The 20,075-nt window shown below is 45.3% G+C and overlaps 1 long non-coding RNA gene across 1 annotated transcript; it reads left to right on the top strand.

Moving 5' to 3' along the window:
• The first annotated feature begins 1,691 nt into the window (after positions 1 to 1,691).
• Positions 1,692 to 19,558, top strand: LOC135910293 (uncharacterized). The gene is made up of 3 exons (XR_010567001.2): positions 1,692 to 1,957; positions 15,149 to 15,274; positions 19,425 to 19,558. It is a non-coding gene; the product is annotated as an uncharacterized lncRNA (long non-coding RNA).
• Positions 19,559 to 20,075: the final 517 nt, after the last annotated feature.

Raw genomic sequence — 20,075 nt, 5'->3', positions numbered from 1 at the left:
GGTAAGGGTGTTCCAATCGAAGGTGCATAATCTTGGCGTTTGGCGCAGGATCTTCTTCCATATTTCGTGCTGCTCGCCGTAGTCGCACACATTCCCGCTTCTGTTCACGACGATGTTCTTTTAGGCGCACCCTCGTCACGTTTTTTATCATGATGCGTTTTGACACTGCTCGCAATTAAACGTAGCTGGGGCATACCTGGTCATACGCATTTTGTTTATTCTATAGCTCCTTTAGCTCATAGGTGGTCACCACCTTTTTTGCCTACGCACACAAACCACCAGAACCTAGCGCATAAGAGCTCAACTGTAATATGCACGTTCTGTTGCACGTATTACCACGTACGCCTGCGAGGCGCAATTTCGGGAGACAATCGTCTTGTGAAATTATGCAAACATGGCTATAATGGCTTTATAGGCATTCTTTATACACAATAATCTACTTATCTGTGAAATGAATCGTGTATTCTTTTGCACCATACCGAAATGGGCTGCCTGGGCTTTGTTGTTTGAAGCAGATACATTATGTCGTACAAAATGTGCAAGAAATCTCTGCACCTATGGCCATAGGCTAGCAGTCGTTCACTTCTTCAGATTTGTTTTCATCCCCTACGCACGGGGAAGGGTCGTGACACTTGAACGCGGCTCACTTTATGAAGCTTGAGGGTCTGTAAAGTGAAACAGAGACTTGTCAGTAGCGCTCCTCCTCGTGCATCATGTCTTCTTCGTGTGTATGTGTACTGTATGTGTACGTGTATGTGTAAATTGCTTGCCTCAATATATGTCGAAATGAACACACGTACCGAGCTGCGCGCCGATGTCGCACTAAGGAGTATCGAAATCGTCGGATACTCTTTTTTTGTTGACTAGCTCTCGTTTTCACATTTGTGACATAACGCTAGCCAGCGGAGGCGCCATTCAAGCGTGGTTGGTTGTCATTGTCGATTAACGCATGTAACCCGCACACTTTTGAGCACAGCATATAACTGGTGAGATGCATGTGTGATATGTCAATCTGGCAGATATACTCAATGTAACATGACTAAAATGTTTATGTAAGTGTTTCTGTTGGTCAATGTTTTAGTATACTGTATTGCGATAGCGCCAGTAAATCAATGCAGTTCTTATTAATGCATGAGCCAGTAACCGTGTAGCGACTATAGTGAAGGTATAAAACGGAATTATTAAAGACGCAATATCTTATTACGCACCGCTAAGAGCTGAATAAATAATATACTGAGCTCCCCCCCCCCCCAAAGAAACAAGAAAAGGTTATAATTACAGAACCTCAGACGGCCAATAATGGCGCAGCCTGCCTCACGCCATAATTAAGCCGAAGCTGGCATGCACGTACTGAGCTAAACCTGCGTCGGGCAGCGCTTCCACCATTAGTCCACTGTAGGGTGTGGATGTCTCAGATATTCCTGCTGGTTTTTCGTGGACAATACAATGGTCCATAGTATAATATCGGGTTGTCAAGTGAGAATGTATTGCTATATGCTGTTGACTATTTGTTTCGCACCCTTAGAACATTTTTCACGTCTTTGCTCTCGCACACGGGCTTCGTGTGCCTTGGATAACAAAAGAGTTAAAAAGAAAGGATTACGACGCACTCCCTAAAGGAACTGCGTACATGAAGTAGCATGAAAAACTCCAGTCGGAAATACGAAATGCCGGGCAATTGTGCTCGAATATATTGAACATTTTGCACAATTCTGCACTGAAACGTCTGCGAATTTAGATATGGTAAAATATCGGAGCTCAGTAATCTTGCTAGTTTCTGTGACAGCCATGTTTCTCATATTAATAATGCAAGATGTAAATCACTGGTGTGCGCTTGGAGTCGTGCATGGTCAGGCAAACGGACCAAAGCATCGGCGCCACCAACGTTCCCGACCAACAGGTAATATACCTTCAACACCACCAACACGCAGACCACTTCGTCCCATGCCTAATTACAGTAAGTAATTCGCGCTTTTTGTTTTCATTATATTGCCTGCATCACTTTGTAAAATAAAAACACCGACAGAACTAAGTTGCGTATATGTGCTGGTATGTTTTCGCTAGGTGAAATTTAAAAAAAAGAAGGTTACACAAGACAGTACGTTTGTCGCGTTTAAGGTCATTGACACTGAAGCACATGGAAATCCAAGTTCGCGCTCTCGAAAGACAACCTATGAGGCTCTCGGGCTTCAATGACGTTCAGGTTTAGCGGGAGTCTAAATGCCCTCTGTGACTGCCCTGTTGTACCGAGTTCTTTAATATAAAAAGCATGTCATTAGAGGTTTCTTGCAGGAATAAAATTGTCATTCCTTACCTTCGGAAAAGGAAGCCCAGTAATGCAATGAAAGCTTCCTAACGGAAATATGAGAACTGACATCGTTCACATTACGCACAACAATAGTACAGTTTTATGAGCATTTTAAGGCTGAACCCAAGGCAAGAAAAAGTATTCAGTGGCGCTCTATTAATTGCCATCGTGAACAATATCCAATTTGCTACTTATTCAGAGATAAAAAATTACATTACTCAATAAAACATCTTTCGACATTTGAACAGGTTGTACCGCATAACTTAAGTTCTTAAAATAAAGGCACTCCGGATGCGAGTTGAACCGTATGCATAATGATGGCACTGGTCTAGAGTTACTCAGGTTGTTACTTATTTTCTCCTTAACTAAATGATTAGTTATGTTTAATTAACCATTTTTGGACCCCAAATATGACAGGCGAAGTTGTAGAGTAACATGGGGAACCTATCAAGAAATTGTTTCCAACACGACATATCTGACGTGGTCCTTTCTTCCACGTTCCAAAGAAAGCCCGCGAAATGTGGAAAAATAAATACCACACGACGGGGAACTTGCGTACTGCTACTGTGCTGCTCTCAAGCGGGCGATTTATAAACAAGTTTGGCTGCAGCGGGACAGGCCCACGACAGGGCGTTATGCCTGGTGTAGGTATCTGGGCATGCGGCTCTTATCGCATGATGGTGCAAATGCCCTGTCATGGGCCGGTCTCGCATGGGTGACCTTATTCACCCATGGCACGCTTGAGAGCAGCACAATAACAGTGTGCAAGCGCTGTGTCACGTGGTACCTTTTTCATATTTCGCGGGCTTTCTTTGGAATGCTAAAAGAAGGACAACGAGAGATATATGAGGTTCGAAACAATTTATGGAGAAATTTCTCAAGGTGCCCTACAACTTTGCGTAACACACTTCGGGTCTGCAGCCAATACTTAAAAAGTTGATTCATTGAACATAACTACTCCGTTATTTAAGGGGAAAATAAAGAAAAAATAGTAAGGACAACTCTAGGCTAGTGCCAGCATTACGCATTCGGTTGAACTCGCGTCCGGAGTGTCTTTCGTTTTTAAAACATTGGCTTACCTTATTTGGGACAACCTGTATATTGACACGTGGACTTGTTTATCTTTATCGTGTGAGCACTTTTCCCCGTCTAGCAAATGTTATCGCTCAGCGCGGGACGCAGCCGCATGCATCGGAAGTTTCCCGAATGTTATCGATGGTTCTGTTGTCACCGAACCTTGTGAAATCTGATTGCATATGTGACGCGAATAACGTAAAACTTTCTGGTAGACACGCGGGCACCCTTCTGGAACCTTCGATGACTCGTCTATAAAAGCCGATGCGCTTGACCGGCAGATCAGATTTTCTACGATCGCCAACTGCGTTCGCCGCTATCGCCGTTCCTTGAGTGTAGTCCATTTTTCAGGGCACATGTTCGCCCAATAAAACACAAATTTTGTCATTTTTAAGCATGAAATGCTTTCAGCCCCTTTGTCGGCGACCTACAAGTTACCTTGACCGAGAAGCCAGAGCCGTTATCCGGGCACACAATCGAGAACGTCCCGGCAAGCTGGGAGAACAAAACGAATCATCCGGACAACCACTCAAGACATAACAAAATGTGGTCTCGGGCCCTCAGCCCGCTGTAGAAGGACTGCGACATACGCTTTACTACCCAAACAAGTTACAAAAGATACTGCTGCTTAGTTCTTCCTACTAATTGTTCACTACATCACTCAAGCTGTAACTTCTAGTAGGCTGAAGTTCTATTTGTGATTTCCAATACCGATGTTTAAAAGGCATATACAGGGCACCGTACACCTTACTGTCATCTTTTTGGCGCTGACATAGGGTTGCCTGTGATATTTTCAATGCCAGCGTTCCACGAGTTTCTCTGTGCGTGTATGCGTCACTTCGAGAGATGGTGCCACGCAGCTCCTTCAAGCACTTCTAGAAGGGCAGTGCGCTCTGTCTCCCTGTTGTTTTCGCCGCCTGTCGTGCCACTTTCAGCCGTCCTTTTTCTGCCAGCTGGGCAGCATCCATATGGAACAGCGCACAGTATGTATGGAGTGACGCGGCGTGGTCTGGTGTGGTGGGTTGGGCCATTGCGAACATGCACTACATCCATTTTAAGAGTGTGGCTAGTATCATCTCCAACAAATCTGATTTGCCGGTTGCCATATAATGCTCACATCTACTCACGATTACGGGATAGCCAGCAATTTTTTTGCTTAAATGTGGAGTTCTGCAAAAGTACTTGAATTTCACCGAACGTCGCCGCTCTGCCAGGCTGTGCTGTGATCGGTGGGATGCCTCGGTATATAGGAAAATGGAAACACCTATTGACCTTTGCTCAAATTTCGCAATAATGAGCATCGTAATCGTCGCTCAGATTTTACGGCTGTTTGTCATACACGCGTACTCTCCGTATATAAAGAAATATCAGTTTGCCCATTGTGTAATTCATACATGGAATGTAATTCACGGAAGTCGGAGGTTAGTGGAGGTAACAGTATGGGTGGGTTATGAAAGGGATTTCAGGGTACTAGTTAGTGTACTGAAAGTTGCACTAACTTCAAAGAAATAGCATAAGAAAGCAGGAAGCTATCGTGGCATCTGCGACCCGTCCATTGCTGTATGCTAAAATGTGACTCCTCTCCCGTGCTCTCTACTGGCCACATCTCTCGATCTTTTATTTCCCACACCCTGCTGTGGACCTTACTGAATGTACGCCTGTTTGCATTCAGAGCACCTAAGCTTCTTTATTTCGATAACAGTTGTTGGACCCGTCAGGTGCATAATTGCCGTCGCCGTCACCGTGGTGTTCCGTATAAAGTCCAAAGGCGATAACACCGTCGCCGCGCGCGGGATGCTGCAGTTTCGGGTGAAAGCGCGCGAGGCGAGCCTACTATCGCTGCTAAATCTTGCATGCGAGGGAGAAAGGCATGGAGGAAACGCGTCTTCTTCAGTCGTGCTAAAGCTCCCGGCGGAATGTGAGGGAGAGCAACTACGCATTGCGCGGCCGTGCGCGTGCTGTCATGGAGGCGACTTGCGTTGGGGGATGAGTCTAGGTGCGACCTCGGCTCGCAGCATTGCGGATGCTGCGTTCTCGCTGCGCAGTTTGCGTTGAAGAGATACACAGCACGAAGGTCAATTCACTCGCTGACGCTGCCGCACTTCCTCGTACCAGCGTTTGACACGTGTGTCTGCGGTCATCGAGTGTAGTATGTCCATGTTTGTCTGTCCGTGCTGACACTATGCTATTGGTTTACATAGTAAACGAATGTGTTCTAGTTTATGCGGCTGATAAATCTGCTATCTTTACTACTACTTTGCTATCTTACTTCGTCTACGCATTTGCTGTCTCTACCGATAGTGCGCCTTTTTGTGGGTTTTTGTGCGATAGTGCGTTTTTTTGTACATGAGTTAACGTATACGCCTGTTGATATTCATTAAACCCCACGGTTTTTTCTGTAATATGTTGCAGCTTATAGAAAAAATGGATGAAGTGCGCTCATGGTGTTTGCAATCGCACAGTTTATGAGGATCGGACCCCGGACTAAAGCCCAAATTAAATGTGTTTGGCTTTACATGTGCGCGTGTACTCCTTGAATTTATGCAACACCCGATCCGAATACAACGCCCTTAATATATATATATATATATATATATATATGTCTGTCAAAGCTTTTTTTTTGCGAAACAGCCCCTATGTGCGAGTTGGCCACTATATGCACACGTGTGCGTTTTCTTTGTCCGTGCATAATGGGAACACGTGTTTATTTTGTTGTAGCACCGTAGTACCCCAACTAAATGAAACTTCATTGCAGCTGGCACGTATGTCTGAAGAATTTTCCTTTATCGGGGATTGCAATCACACCTTGGATTACGGGCCACAAGAATGACGTTTGGGAACGCTTTCACTTGAAATGGAAGCTCTGAATAAAAAAAAAATCGACACTACTTTCATTATATTTGATTTTTGTAGCAGTCAAACACCTAGCGTCGAGTTGTTTTACTGCACGAGCAAATCATCTGCCTTGCGCAGAGTGAGCGCAATGAGGTATGTATATATTTTTCACGTTTACAACCTAGGTTCTTGAAAAAAAAAACGGAATTTTCTGCGAATGGAAATTTCCGAACGAATGGACAAATTGGAATAAGTGCTCTTAGAATAGCCTATCGGCAACTTGATGTCGGAAGAAAATAATACTAAAGAGCTCACAAAATGCCCCATGTCAGCAACTTTGGTCAACCCTGTGCTATCGAAAGAATAAGGGAAGATAGCATCATGACATCTGCTTGAATATAATTTAATTATGGCTTTAGAAAAATACCAAGTGAGCCGGTTCATTTGCAGCACTCGAGAACGAGGATAGGTGAGACTGAAGAGCGTGGCAGTTCTTAACATAGCCAATCTGCTTAATTTCTTTGATGTTGTCAGCGCAAAGACCAGATGAAAGCAGCTGTTTTGCCGAAGAAACATCGTTGATGAAAGTTAGGAAGAGAAGCGGTCCTAACGCGTAGCCTTCGGGCCTACTACTAAATACCGCATGCACAAAAGGACGTTCACCATTGGCGTTCACGAAGCAGAACATATGGAATACCAATCGAGGGGCGATTTTAAAGATAAAAAACGCTGTGCATTAAAGTGCGACTACATAAAAATTCGTCATTTAGACAAATTCCCCCAAGGTACTAGCAAAAGCTTTATTGATTGAATTTCTTCTGATTATTCTTGAGAAGCTCATATATTGGAGTCAAGGTTATTCCACCTCGCTTAAGAACTCGCTTGCAGAAACACCGTATTCACTGCGCTCATCACCTTTTCATAAAATATCTATATTGTTTTAAATAAACACCTCGTATACACATTAAGAAACTGGATTAAACACTAAAGATGTTATGGGATAACGCGTACCATGTAACACACAAAAACGAGATTGAGATTTCCGTAAATAGGTTGTGAAGTGGAACTTATTCGGACTTGGAAAGCGGGTATATGTTTGTGAAATAAGTCCCTTTCGTGTGTGTGCAGGCCCTCTTTATCTCGGCAAACGAATCCTTTTAGACGCCACAAGTAGATACATAAAAATGGCTCCACACCTTAGATACTTTTTGCTGCATCTTTATAACATTATTACATGTCAGTCCAATTAATTAAACGAATTAAGGTTTTCTTCTTTGTCACTAGTGCACTCATTTAGGTGTTCAAACAATGAAAGTATTTCAAGTAATACAATAAATAAATATTCTTAGGTTGTCTTGTACGTGTTTTCGCCAATTTCGCGTTACTTTTGTGATAACCAATAAACATGTATGCTGTATATCTTCATGCTGGCGGGAAACGTCGAAAACGTGTTGAGAATGCAACACATATTGCTGTTCGAAAACGTATGATTCTTAAATTTACAAGCGTCGACAGTATGCATATTTCCAGAAATAAAATTCTCCCTAAATTCACAGCTTGTGTCAGGTACATATGTGCGCTAGTCAAACACAAAGGAAACAAGTTATTTTTTCACTTTTTGTCGTTTCTAGCAAAGGGAAACGTACGTGGCTTTCGGCGTGGGCTGTTGAATAATTCATAGATAAGCGAATGAAGAGCCTCTCCGGCTGGATATTCATGGCTCAAAAGTTTGAGTCTTTTATTTCTTTCTTTTTCTAGTGCAATGGCAAGAAAGAAAAAGACAGTGTTATAGCCTAATGTGACAAAAAAATTGCTTCTTCGCCCGGAGGTGAAATGTTGAAAGCCATAGCAAGCTTTAACGTTTCTCTCAAGCTCCTGAGGTGGTATCCTTACAATATGTAAAGGCGACACAATGGCGCGACGCAGCTGGCATGATAACTTTGGCTAATCAGCAGGAATAGCTGCTCGGCGGATAGCCAGCGTTACACAACGCTGGAGCGATGAAGAACGCTGGCAGCAGTGCTACTGGAATCGTACCTCGTGGTTGCACGAGATGAGACCGACTAAGAAGCCACCGGCATTAGCTAGCGCTCAATAAAATGACCGCATTTTCTGTTCAGACAAATGAGCTCATCACAGTGTGCTTTAGCATACAGCTGCTCAGCGGTGTGCGTGCCACAGTTGTGCCTGCATTGAAAAGCCAGGACGCTATACTCTGACAAATATGTAGAGCCGATTGAGGACAGGTTGGATGGATGGATGGATAAAACTTTATTGGATCTATTTAAATATGGTTCGGCCCCTAGACGTCCGTGAGCCCTCTGGCCGACATCTCTAGGCAAGCACGGTCCACCAGCCAGAGCTGGTCTTCCGAGTAAGCGGCTCGAAGAGCAGCCTACCACGAGGAGAAGAAAGGGTTGGGAATAGGTTCAACCGTCCTGGGTGTGGGGCAGCTCCACAAACAGTGGAAAAGATCTGCCCGGAGCGCTTTGCAGGTGGTACAATGTGGATTATGGAGACGAGGGCAAAATAAATGTGTCAGATAGGGTGAAATAAATGCTTTGGTTTGATCTGGCATTACATTGTACTCTGATGGGTGGTAAGGGAATGGCGAGGGGGAGGTAAATTTTGTGTATCATCCCTGTAACGCGTGGTAATCTGGTGGTAGGTGCAGATGCCCTCTCCTGGTTTTTTCATGGGGTCGGTTGAGTGGCCGTCCAGGGTCCGGAGGAAAAAACCTTGGGCAGGCGCATTAACCCGCTCTTTCCAGGGACACACCCATGCCCTGGGATCCACCTGATAGTCACCGGGTGGGGAAGCGAAGTAATGTTTTGTAAAATGTGTGTGACTGCCTTAGGTGCTACTCCTCGAAGAAAGTAATGGTAGGCACAATGGGCATCGGGGCAGGTTTCTGTAATGGTAGAATCTGCAGCCGCATGCGCCACTGCTAGGGCTGATGTAGCCCCCTCAGCCACGTCGGTGCGCGCTGTTTTAATCCAGACAGAGATGTTAATGCGTCCGTCCTCCGTCATGGCAGCCGCCGTGACAGCTCCTTTGAGCGGACCAACCGCAGCGTCGACATAGAGGACACATTCGCGATTTTGATAACGTCGGGTGTAGTAACCAGCCAGACCCGCCATGGTTGCTCATTGGCTATGGTGTTAGGCTGCTGCGCACGAGGTCGCGGGATCGGATTCCGGCTACGGCGGCCGCATTTCGATGGGGTCGAAATGCGAAAACACCCGTGTACTTAGATTTAGGTGCACGTAAAAGAACCCCAGGTGGGCAAAATTTCCGAAGTCCTCCACTACGGCGTGCCTCGTAATCAGAAAGTGGTTTTGGCACGTAAAAACCCATAACTTTTTAAACATCAGCCAGCGCCTTACGTCCGCCCGGATAGCGGTGCGAATTGATTTTTCGTTGCAACGGTTTGAGTTGCATGTTAGCTGCGAGTCTTACAGGAATGGGGAACCACGGTTCTTCTATCGGGATCGTGCCGCTTGGCTCCCACCCCGGAGTTCGGAGTATGTTTTGCCCACTGGGTGTTCGGGTTAGGCGCAGGAGTTGATCACTCCTCTGTGCCTCTGTGAGTTCCTGGACAGTATTATAGATACCAGTCTGTAGGAGGCGGGTAGTGCTAGCGCGCATCGGCAGCCTCACTGCGTTCTTAAATGCCCGCCTAAGTAGACGACTAGCCTGAGCCATTTGTTTTTGAGTGAGGTGAAGATACGGGAGGTGGTAGGCGAGGCGACTGAATCCCAAAGCTTCAATCATTTGTACGGTATCATTTTGAGGCAGGCTGTGATTGCGCGACGCAATCCAGTGAGCCAGTCCTGAGATTTGTTTTATTTGCTTATCGAGAAGGTTCAGTGTAAAATTCTCATCTAGATGAGATTAAATGTGCAGACCCAGGATCCTGGTTCTATGTACCTCAGGCATTTGTTGACACTGTATGAACAGGTGTATGCCTGGGTCGCACTTGTGGGGTTCCTCAGTGAGCAATTCGGACTTTTCTGGCGAGCAGAACAGCCTCACTATGCTAATATTCTGTTCGACAATGTTCATAGCAGTTTGTAGGACATCTTGGGCCTCCCCAATACCCATAGGGTCATATCATCAGCATAAAAAGCGTTGTGCAATTTAGTGATACCTGAGAGCTCTCTGGCGAGTGGGGCCATGGCTACGTTAAATAATAGTGGCGATAGGACTGCTCCCTGGGGTGTGCCCCTGTTTGGAAGGGCAAAAGCGACCGATCTGACTGGACCTACTTTAATCTCGGTGGAGCGAGTTTTCAAAAACGCTTTGACATGCAGCCAGATCCTATGGCCGCAACCTGTGGTGGCAAGGGTCCGAGGATATGGTCGTGTCCTGCGTTGTCGAACGCCTTTTGTATGTGTAATGCTAGGAGGGCTCTGGTGCGGGCCATCCATCGTTTGGGATTTAATAAGGTTTCGTTATTATGCAAGAGGACATCCTGCGCCAATATGTTGGGGCGGAAACCAAACGGAGTGTTGGGGAAGAAATGCTTAGCTTCTAAGTACGGTTGTAGTCGCCAGACAATCACGTGCTCAAGAAGTTTGCCTACACAACTCGTGAGCGAGTTGAGTCGTAAATTTTGAGGCAGTATGGATTTCCTCTGTTTGGGAATAAGATTATTCTGGGCGTGTTTGCAATTGCCAGGCAGTATGCTCTGTCGCCAGTGTTCGTTAAAGAGATCCGTGAGCTTCTGCAAAGGTATGTCATCTAAATTTCGGAGGACTTTGTACGTTATCCGGTCGGGTCCTGGTTCGGTGTCCCTGGTAATATAACCAACGGCCTGTTTCACCTCCGGGAGTGTGGCATCTGCACCCAGGTTTTCATCTGGACCACGGGGCGTTAAAGGGGCTGCGCTCGGATGTCTAGGTATGGGCTGCGGCATATATAGATTTTTGGCGTCTTCCATAAGATCCGGGCCCTTTTGCTCCTCTAAATAAATCAGCTTATGAGTAGTAGTGTCCGCGTGGGCTTTGGTGGAAGTGGGATCGAGAAGAGCCTTCAGGAGGTTGCAAGTAAGTGTTGTGCTCAGCGTTCCTTTCAGATTGCCACAAAATTTGCCACCCAGTTTGTTTGAGCAAGCTGGGTGGCATATTGTGCAGCCTCCTCCGTGACTGCAGCGATACGAAGGCGAAGTTTGTGGCACGTCCATCGTTTGGAGAGGCTTCGACGAGACTTCCACAGATGGAGGAGGGGGAGTCTACTGGGGCGGGGGCATTCTTAATGTTCTTAATCTTTCTTCCAGCTTTGTCGAGGGCATGCTGTATATTTTGAGTCCATGGCTCCAAGATCTGCGGTGTGGTATTCTCCACGGCGACGTGAAACCGTAGTTTATCCCAGTCAACGAGAGTTTCCATTTCGGGCCGATAAATTTTGGAATATTGCGTTAGGATTCTTTGTTTCACGTGGTTATCGCTGCCTAATGTGTGAAGCAGGACCTCAGTGTTTTCAATATCATATGTGTGATTTTCATCGGGAGGTCTCGCGGGGTGTCCCTTGCCATACTGGTGCACACTCTCGTTGGCATAGTAGGATCTGTGATTAAAGTAAGTGCGTGGAGCATCATAGCGGTATGTATAAGGTTGCCATTTGGTGCGTTATTTATATCACCCCATGCCGTATGGCGGGCGTTAATGTCGCCCACTATGATGCGATGTGCATAGCGCATTTGAGAAAGAATTTCCGGAATTCTTGTGCCCTTGTCTTTTGGGTGACGGTATATGTTGAAAACCAACAGTCCTTTTCGCGATGTGGGGTTGCACCGGATCATCTCGAGAGCGGTGTACTCGGTTCCTCCTTGTGAAGGACCCCCGGTAGGGTTTCGGTTTATGAAGGGGAGGGTTTCAATAACAACAATAGCGGTACTCGATGTTACGGATGCCTGGTAATATCCCTGCAAAGATAGAGACGCGGAGCCTGTTTCCTGCTGGGCCAGCATATCTGGCGGCTTCGGGCGCTGTTGAATGTATGCGGCCAATTGGGCAACTTTTTTTTTTTGATGTTTCTACAATTCCATTGCCATATGATTAAGTCAAATAAAGTTTGGTTTCCAGATGGAGGAGGTAAGCCCGCTCTACCTGAATTCTGTCGCTTATTAGAGTTGGTCATGTTGAGTCGTTACGGGGTCGAAACCCCCAACTGTGGGCTGACCACCTCCTCCGTGGGCTACGGGGAGTGAGCGGCGGCGGCGGGTTTGGGCTGTTTATGCTTACGGATGAGTGATGATTGAGGATGCAAATCGAAGAGCTGATTAATTGCAGATTATATTTCGCGATGCGTTGATCAAACGCGTTCTGTACTCTTTGTAGAGCCTGTTCGTGTTCCTTAAGCATTTGTGTTTTAACGGCCTCGAAGCTGCCACTTACAAATTTTAGAACTGGTTGCGTAAGGCCTTGTGTGAATTTTAGGACTTGGAAATATCGTGCACAGGTCTGTTCTGAGAGGACTGGTGCATGGGGCGGCGCTGGTTGGAAGGTACTGGGGAGGCCTGTTCAACGGGTGACTTACCAGTGTCGGCCAGAGGGTCCTGCCGTTGCTGCAGCAATGGGTCTGGATCCGGGTACCCTCCGGTTGCCAAACCAGATGAAATCTTCAGACCCCCTCTTGCCGCCGAGCCAGGTGCATGGGGGGGGGGGGGGGCTCTTCTTGCGAGTGCCGGCCACGTGGCGTCGCTTCTCGTGCCGCACTGCACAGGAGGGTGCGGCGGGTGGTTCGTGAGTGGTGTCGTAAGGTTCCGTATGGCAGGAGGTAATCGGGGTGGATCATGCGCTTGTTTGGTTTTCTTTTCGTAGTGCAATATTTTCGGTTCCTTGGCTCGGGGAGTGCGGTGAGATCCTTGGCTGCAGGCATTCATAGGAATGTCGTCAGGTTGTTGGTTTGTCGCTGATACCTCGGTACCCTACCTCGGTGGATTCGTATTGGGACTCATTCACAGCTCAGGGCCCGAGTCCCCTCTGACGATCTGGGTAACTCTAGTCGAGGGTGGGATGTCATCAGGATGTCGAGACGCTACGGTCAGCGGGTTTTTGGTGCTAACTTCAGTATTGTTCAGCATGCATCAGCCAGCTGAACAGCAAGGGATATTTTTAGTGTTTTTTTAACCCACAAATATACTAAATCACTGTTGTGGCAGCCAAATGATTTCTTCCACTTCAACTGAACTACTTCAAGATCATTACAGTTTTGGGGGAGGAATTGCGACGTAATAGACGAAGAAAATTACCACAACTAGTATTTCGAAGACCATCAGATGAAGTTCTGATTAGCGAATTTTTATATGTGGATTCTCAGAACGTTCTTCAATGTAACTTTGTCAGTTGGATTATTTTAGGCGAAGCGCTTGTTGTTTCTAAAGACATTGGATGAGCTAAGTCAGGCAGGACTACAGTCTTTCGAGTTCAGGTTCTTTTATCACTATTCACGCAAATTAAGCCCAGCTTGCGCATTGCACAAGACATCGACCAAGTTGCCTAATTTTACATCATGTTATGATAGTTTTATTAGGGTCCGGTATATCAGCCGCTGAAAACTTTGTAGGTTAACACTAGATACAATAGCTTATCGAGGCGTAAAACATGCCAACATCTACAAGGAGATGTTGTGAGAAGAGATGCACGCGTATTTTTCGCATTAATTTATCGAAATCGCGCCCAGCGAGCCTAGGCTTAGCTTTGAGATGTATCTTACTTGATGCCGTGGGCACTGAAGAAAGGCAGCAAAATTGCAGTAAAAAAAGCCAAATGAAGGCAATAATTTTTTGTTCCCATTAAACTTGTCGCCATCATTAGGACCGAACAAAGTAAGTATAAAATGCAGAATGAGAATACACATCAATGTGGCGCAAGAATCGTTTCACGTCGTTTGTACATTAGAACGTCGCCTTTTTTTCCAGAGCTAGGTGATCACGTCGAAGCGTGACATGCTACACTGTGCAAGTTGTACGTTGCATATTGTAACAGCACTCCGACCTCACTTTGCATGAATGGCTACAAACAGACCCAGCAACATCTTGTTCTTAAGTTACCTCACTTACATATATAGGTCAAACGCCGCAAAAAATTACTAAATCATTGCACCTACAATTTTAAATGTAAATGCTCTCGATAACTGGGAAGTATGGCGGAATGAAGCCATCACCAATAACGCTACCGAGCTTCGAGAGCTGCGTGTCGTTGGGAAGCCCTTTGTACTGACCATAAAGGCTAAGTAATCGTTCAGGCAAAGAAAAAACTTTTATTGAATAATTAGGAAAGCATTGTTACCCATAAATTTGCATACTGTTTGTGTCGTGGAGGTAACGTCTGTATACTGAACTTTCGCCAGTTGAAATATAACACAAGTGATTACTACTGCTGGCAATGACATGGGCAGCACGCAGTCAGGAAGCCGCGTTGACGAAAAAATGAAGTAAAATGAATTGGACCAGTGTTCCATTCATTTTGTGTCCTGTCTTGGTACGTCTGGTTTTTCGAGTTTAGGCTGTCACTATGAGAAGGAAGTTCTAAAGCCAGAATAGATACCTTGTCTACGTGTGGTGGTTGTATGATCGCTGTTTAATCTTGCAATATGTTTCTTCCATAATGTTCTCTCTAACCGCCACGACTCATTACACAAGGAGAATTCATCATATCATAAAGAAAGGACATAGCACATGAAGTATTCTATGGTAAGAAAAGAACTATAGTTCCCCTCCATAATAACACCAAAAAGAAACATGACAGCTGCCAGTGCAAGCACAGAACCGAGCTTTATCCGCTCAAGTTGCATTGTGTCCAGACATGAATATATAAGTGGCCTGATTCAAGCAGAATTTGTCCATTTATGAGCATTTGAACTACGCAAAATTTTTCAGCTTCAAAATTATGAAAATTTTTATTGCTCTGGCCTTTTTCCTTTCAGCTATTCTGTGGACGGGTTGGTCATCTGCCCGTGCTATTGGGGCATGTATGCAAAAACAACCTAGACTAAGAAGAGACCCACGTCCTGTTACCCCATCCACTACAACTACAAGGGCTGCTGCCCCGGGTAAGTAAATATTTCTTTGGCCAGAATTTTCTCGGTTGATAGTAAGCCGTATTACAAAGGCATTGTCCGTCCGTTCTGAGATGAAGAAGCGTTACGCTGGAATGGCTCTAGGCAAGCCCTTCTGGTAACTTAGGCGTATTACCGCCATCAACGGCAGGTAAAGGCCTAGTAGGCGTTGAAAGCATACTGCGTCTCTGCGCAATGCTATTGTGAACAGGGTGAGGAACAATATACTGTTTATGCATTTCTTTGCCGTATCAATGGTTCATTCAGCAAAGCATTCCGATGGTAAAATTTGCCCGGGCGTACTTGCTATTCTAGGTTAAGGTATACAGAAGTTGGTAATTCATTTACGTCTTCTGTGTTAGCGGATGTTACGACTGGCCTGTGTGATGAATAAATTTGTCGCACCACCAAAGCCACCGTGAAAGCCCAGACGTTTCGATTACGCTGTTCCGCCTGCAAGCTTTGAAAAATGCCTAGCAGGCCGCAACGGCGAAACGATGTTAGCCTTTGTGCGCGCATTCTAGGCTCCTACCCCACGACTAGCGCGACGCCCTGATGTCTGCATAGGCTCCCCAGTGCTGCCTCCCTTCAGCAGGCGGGGTGATTAAGCTTCGCGTGGGCATTCGCTCCTTCCCTTCCTGTTCAGCAAGGGGTATACCGGTGGTGTCTGTGTGCGTGTGTGCGCGTGAGTGTCCTTCCATCCACTGGGCCACTGGCAGTTACAAAATTCGTTGAACTGGCTTCCGTATACCAAGTGGCGACCGCATGCGCGGAGAGCGTTCGCTTTCTACCTCTCCTGAGTGAGGTCGTTCCAATTACTTTATAAAGACGCCCCCATCAACGGAGCACGATCTAGAGGGTGTGTCGCTCAACGTCACTAAGCTTGTATAGCTGACGGCTCTCTAATGACGTAACTAAACATCTTTCTTCATCGCTACGTTGCCACCATGTGTTCTGCCTAACCCCCGCTCTGAACGTGTGAACCGCTGCGAATTGGAGTGAGCGGCACGCTCTCTATCACACAGCATCCGTCTGTAACATGACATGTGAAAACTAAATTACCTAATGATTTTTGTGCGCGTTTGTGTGCGTGGTGTTGAAATTATGTTTTATGCTTCACGCTACCTGCGTTCAGCTAGCTCGCAACGCTAGGAGCAGTCAGATGTTCTCTGTGGACTCTTCGCAGCTGAGCACTATGGCAAACAAGTCCTTTATTAACCAACTAAAGTGCAATAAACACAAACTCAAACGTCGCAGTTTCACGTGAACGCTGAAGCATCGATTGGGATAGCAAATTAGTGGATAACTATAAAAAGTTAGGATAGTATGTTCATCAGCCGTAATAACTTACACAGGCGTACTAATTAAATTAACAAGCATAGTGTTACGCTCGCAGAAGCCAAGATGAAATCCTCACTCGATGACCGCCGAAACTCACTGTAAAAACGCTGGTGTGAGGAAGCGTGGCAGCAGCAGCGAGTGATTAACCATCGCGCTGCCTCTAGCGTCAACGCCAACTATCGCGCCGCCTCTCGGGTCAACGCGAACTACGCCGCGAATACACGGCTCACGACGGACTGTGTGGCCGTCGCAGATAGCTTTCTATATAGAACGGCCGGCGCCACCCAGTGTAGAACACCCCCCCCCCTCCCCGCACCCCTCTCTCTACCCATGGCGGACATTGTATTCGTCCCAGGTGGCTTTCAACGTTTTCCACATACAGCGGCACGGGCGGACGCGTGTGGCTACCCGGGCTGCCCGGAGTGCTACTTGTAGCCATATATGCTACTTGTAGCATATGTGGCTACAAGCATATCTGGCATATGTGGCTAGCATATGTGGCCCGGAGTGCTACTTGTAGCCACATATTTTAGTACATGACCTCTTCGTAGTACATCGTTTTTCTATAGCATGTGCTATGCCGCATTGTCTAGTTTTATTACAAATGTATTTACACACTTTCCAATGAATAATTTTTATGCCTCTATGCAGCCGTGTTTCATCCATGTCTCAATATTCATTATTCATTTACCAATATCAGTCTGTTTTCATAGCCTTGGCGCTCTTTGGCCACTTTTGTCCCCTGCGGTAATAAATCGCGATCATCACCATCATCATCAGCTTCATTACTTTTTAATATGACAAGGAATGACATCGCTTAAGTGTGCTGAATATCGTCATTGTTACTCCTAAGGATGTTTTCGGAATTTTCAGTAATGTGCGATTCTGTATGAATAGATGACACATTTGTCGCAGACCAAAATGGCAATTTTGTCGTTATTTCATCAGCGACCAGATTTATAATTGCTATATCATGATTATGAATCAGCCCAAAGTTCTCATTAAACCCATCTATTCTATCTGTACCTCTTTTTTTGCACTAAGTTAAACGATTTTCAAGCAAATTTTTATTGATGTTACTTTGATATATTGCACTGATTTTGAATGTAAAAAAAGGCTGTGAGAAATTCATTAAATATTGCAGAAAAATACAGAAAGTCAATGTTAAATAAACTATCGCTGTAATTGCGCACTCTCCGTGCTTTTGGAGTAGGTGTATTGCAGTGGACACAACCAAATCAAATTTCTGTAGATAGGAGAGTCCTGGTCAAAACGAGCGTTTCCCCACTATCAAAATAAACGCCCTATGTGCTGCTCCACAGTCCTGCGCTGAATTCCCACTTCAGACAGACTAAAACCATATTCTTTGCAGCGCCTAAATTGCCCTGTAGACGAAAATTAAAGGAGAGTGTGAATATAAACCACACACACTTTATTTGTGCGTAGTTCTTTTTACAAGGGAGCCGTAATACTACATAGGCAGGGGTACTATCCGGCTGATTAGCCAGCCAGCTGCCAGCTGGTTATGATGATTATGTGTGATTATTATGATTAGCTAGACTAGCCAGCTGATTATGTCGCCATGGTGGCTTGGCGAAAGCACTTTGTTGTGTGCTAAGCATACCCTCCGGAGCAGTTTCTGGTGATTGTTTTCGTATTGGCGCGCTGTACTCAGTATGAGGTGCCATCTGCTATGGTTCTTCTAAATGTATCCATGTGACTTAGCTCGACATGGACAGAGTGTCTGCTGTACGATGGGTGTGCACTTGTTAGAGGCTATATACTATGATCAAACGGAGTGTATAAATCAGGAATTACCAAACACTGACTGGGAGCTTGCCACTGTAGTTGAATTAACACGCCAATGTGCAAGTTGGTGATTGAACATGTTCCTGTCGGTGGGCAGTGCAACCCGGACGACAGACAAGAGAAACTGTCATTGAGCATTAAAGGGTACAAGCATTCCATTCTACCACTACTTAGAAAAGGGGCAGAAACTTGGTGGTTAGCAAAGAAACACGAGAACAAGTTAAGAATAGCGCTAAGAGCGATGAAAGCAAAAAAAAAAGAACTCAAGTGTCAGAATCACATAATAGATGATGAGCCGCGTTGCCACAATGCGAAGCTCGTGCGTAGCTTTCGCCACATGTGTTCCCATTTACAATGCGGTTACATAAGCTGCAGTTGCCGGGAAGCGGCAATTATAGCATACGAAGCGTCGAGTGGCATCACTAAATTTTTATATGTAAAAAAATATGTAAATGCAAAATGTATATGTAAAATTGTATATGTAAAAAAAATGAATGTTAAAAGGCCTTGGATTGAAATGATTATGTTGCTCAGTTCCTGTCGAATATTTTGTCTTTGTTTGTATGGCTTCATATCCTGGCTGAAATTGATCGTTGGAAATTTTAATCTCTGTACTATGGAAGAACTAATAACTTGCAAATATTTGGTAAGTCAAACAATTTCAGTTAACGGAAGGAAGAAACGTGGAACTAGACACTGCAAAACAACTTGCAGGTGCAGTAAATAGGAGTCCAATGAAACGTACACTAGGTTCTTGCAAATGCAAATTACTCTACACTGAATGTCATAGGCATATGGAATAATATGGGCAGTACAATAAAACGAGAACAAGAATTGGTATATTAAATGCAGGAGGATTATACCTGTATAAAGCTACCAGTGCCAGCGCACTTCAGGGCGATAATGTCTTGCATTGACTTTCTCTTCCTCTGCGCTCCTCATGTTTCGCAAGTACATTGAACATGTTACTAAAATATATCCTTTTCTATCCCAGCGTGGGCTGGAGGCAGAAGAAGTGCAATCCAGTAGATGACCTTCCTCTGATGCCAAGTGACAAGGTTATGAAGGATTTCAGCACTAAGCACAGATCATTAACGAAACAGAAGAATAAAATGCATCAAATCTTTCTGTAAGTGCGTTCCAAATTTTGTTTAAACCAAAGCACTTTGTTATTATCACCGCACCCTATCAGTGCACTGAAAGCGTGATTTCGTTTGCTTTTCAAAAAGGGGTGACTTCTATCACATTACGTATGACTTCTATCATCATTAAAACAGGTAAGCGAATATTCGGGAGTATCACGGTGCTCTTATTAGATAGGTTTCCAAACCGCCACATCTTGGGGGACATTCTGGAAAGGGAAGGCATAGGCAACGACTGTATACAGCTTCTGAGAGAGATTTAGCTAGAAAATACAGTTTGTGTTTAATGGGAAGTGATGAGGAGCTAGCAGCCGGTTGATATCAACAAGGGACTGAGACAGGAGTGCCCCCACTGCTGCTTATGATGTACATGGTAAGGATGACAAGGCCTCTAAAGGGAAGTAATATGGGGTTTTATCTCTCCCACAAGTAGCCAGGTGCAGTAGTAGAGCAGCACCTAGCAGGGTTATTTTATCTAGACGCCCTTTTGTTGCTAGCTAACA

The sequence above is a fragment of the Dermacentor albipictus genome, chromosome 8 (assembly GCF_038994185.2).
Source record: "Dermacentor albipictus isolate Rhodes 1998 colony chromosome 8, USDA_Dalb.pri_finalv2, whole genome shotgun sequence".
Classification (NCBI taxonomy): domain Eukaryota; kingdom Metazoa; phylum Arthropoda; class Arachnida; order Ixodida; family Ixodidae; genus Dermacentor; species Dermacentor albipictus.
The sequence above is the reverse complement of the archived record's forward strand: the minus strand, read 5'-3'. Positions and strand labels throughout refer to the sequence as shown.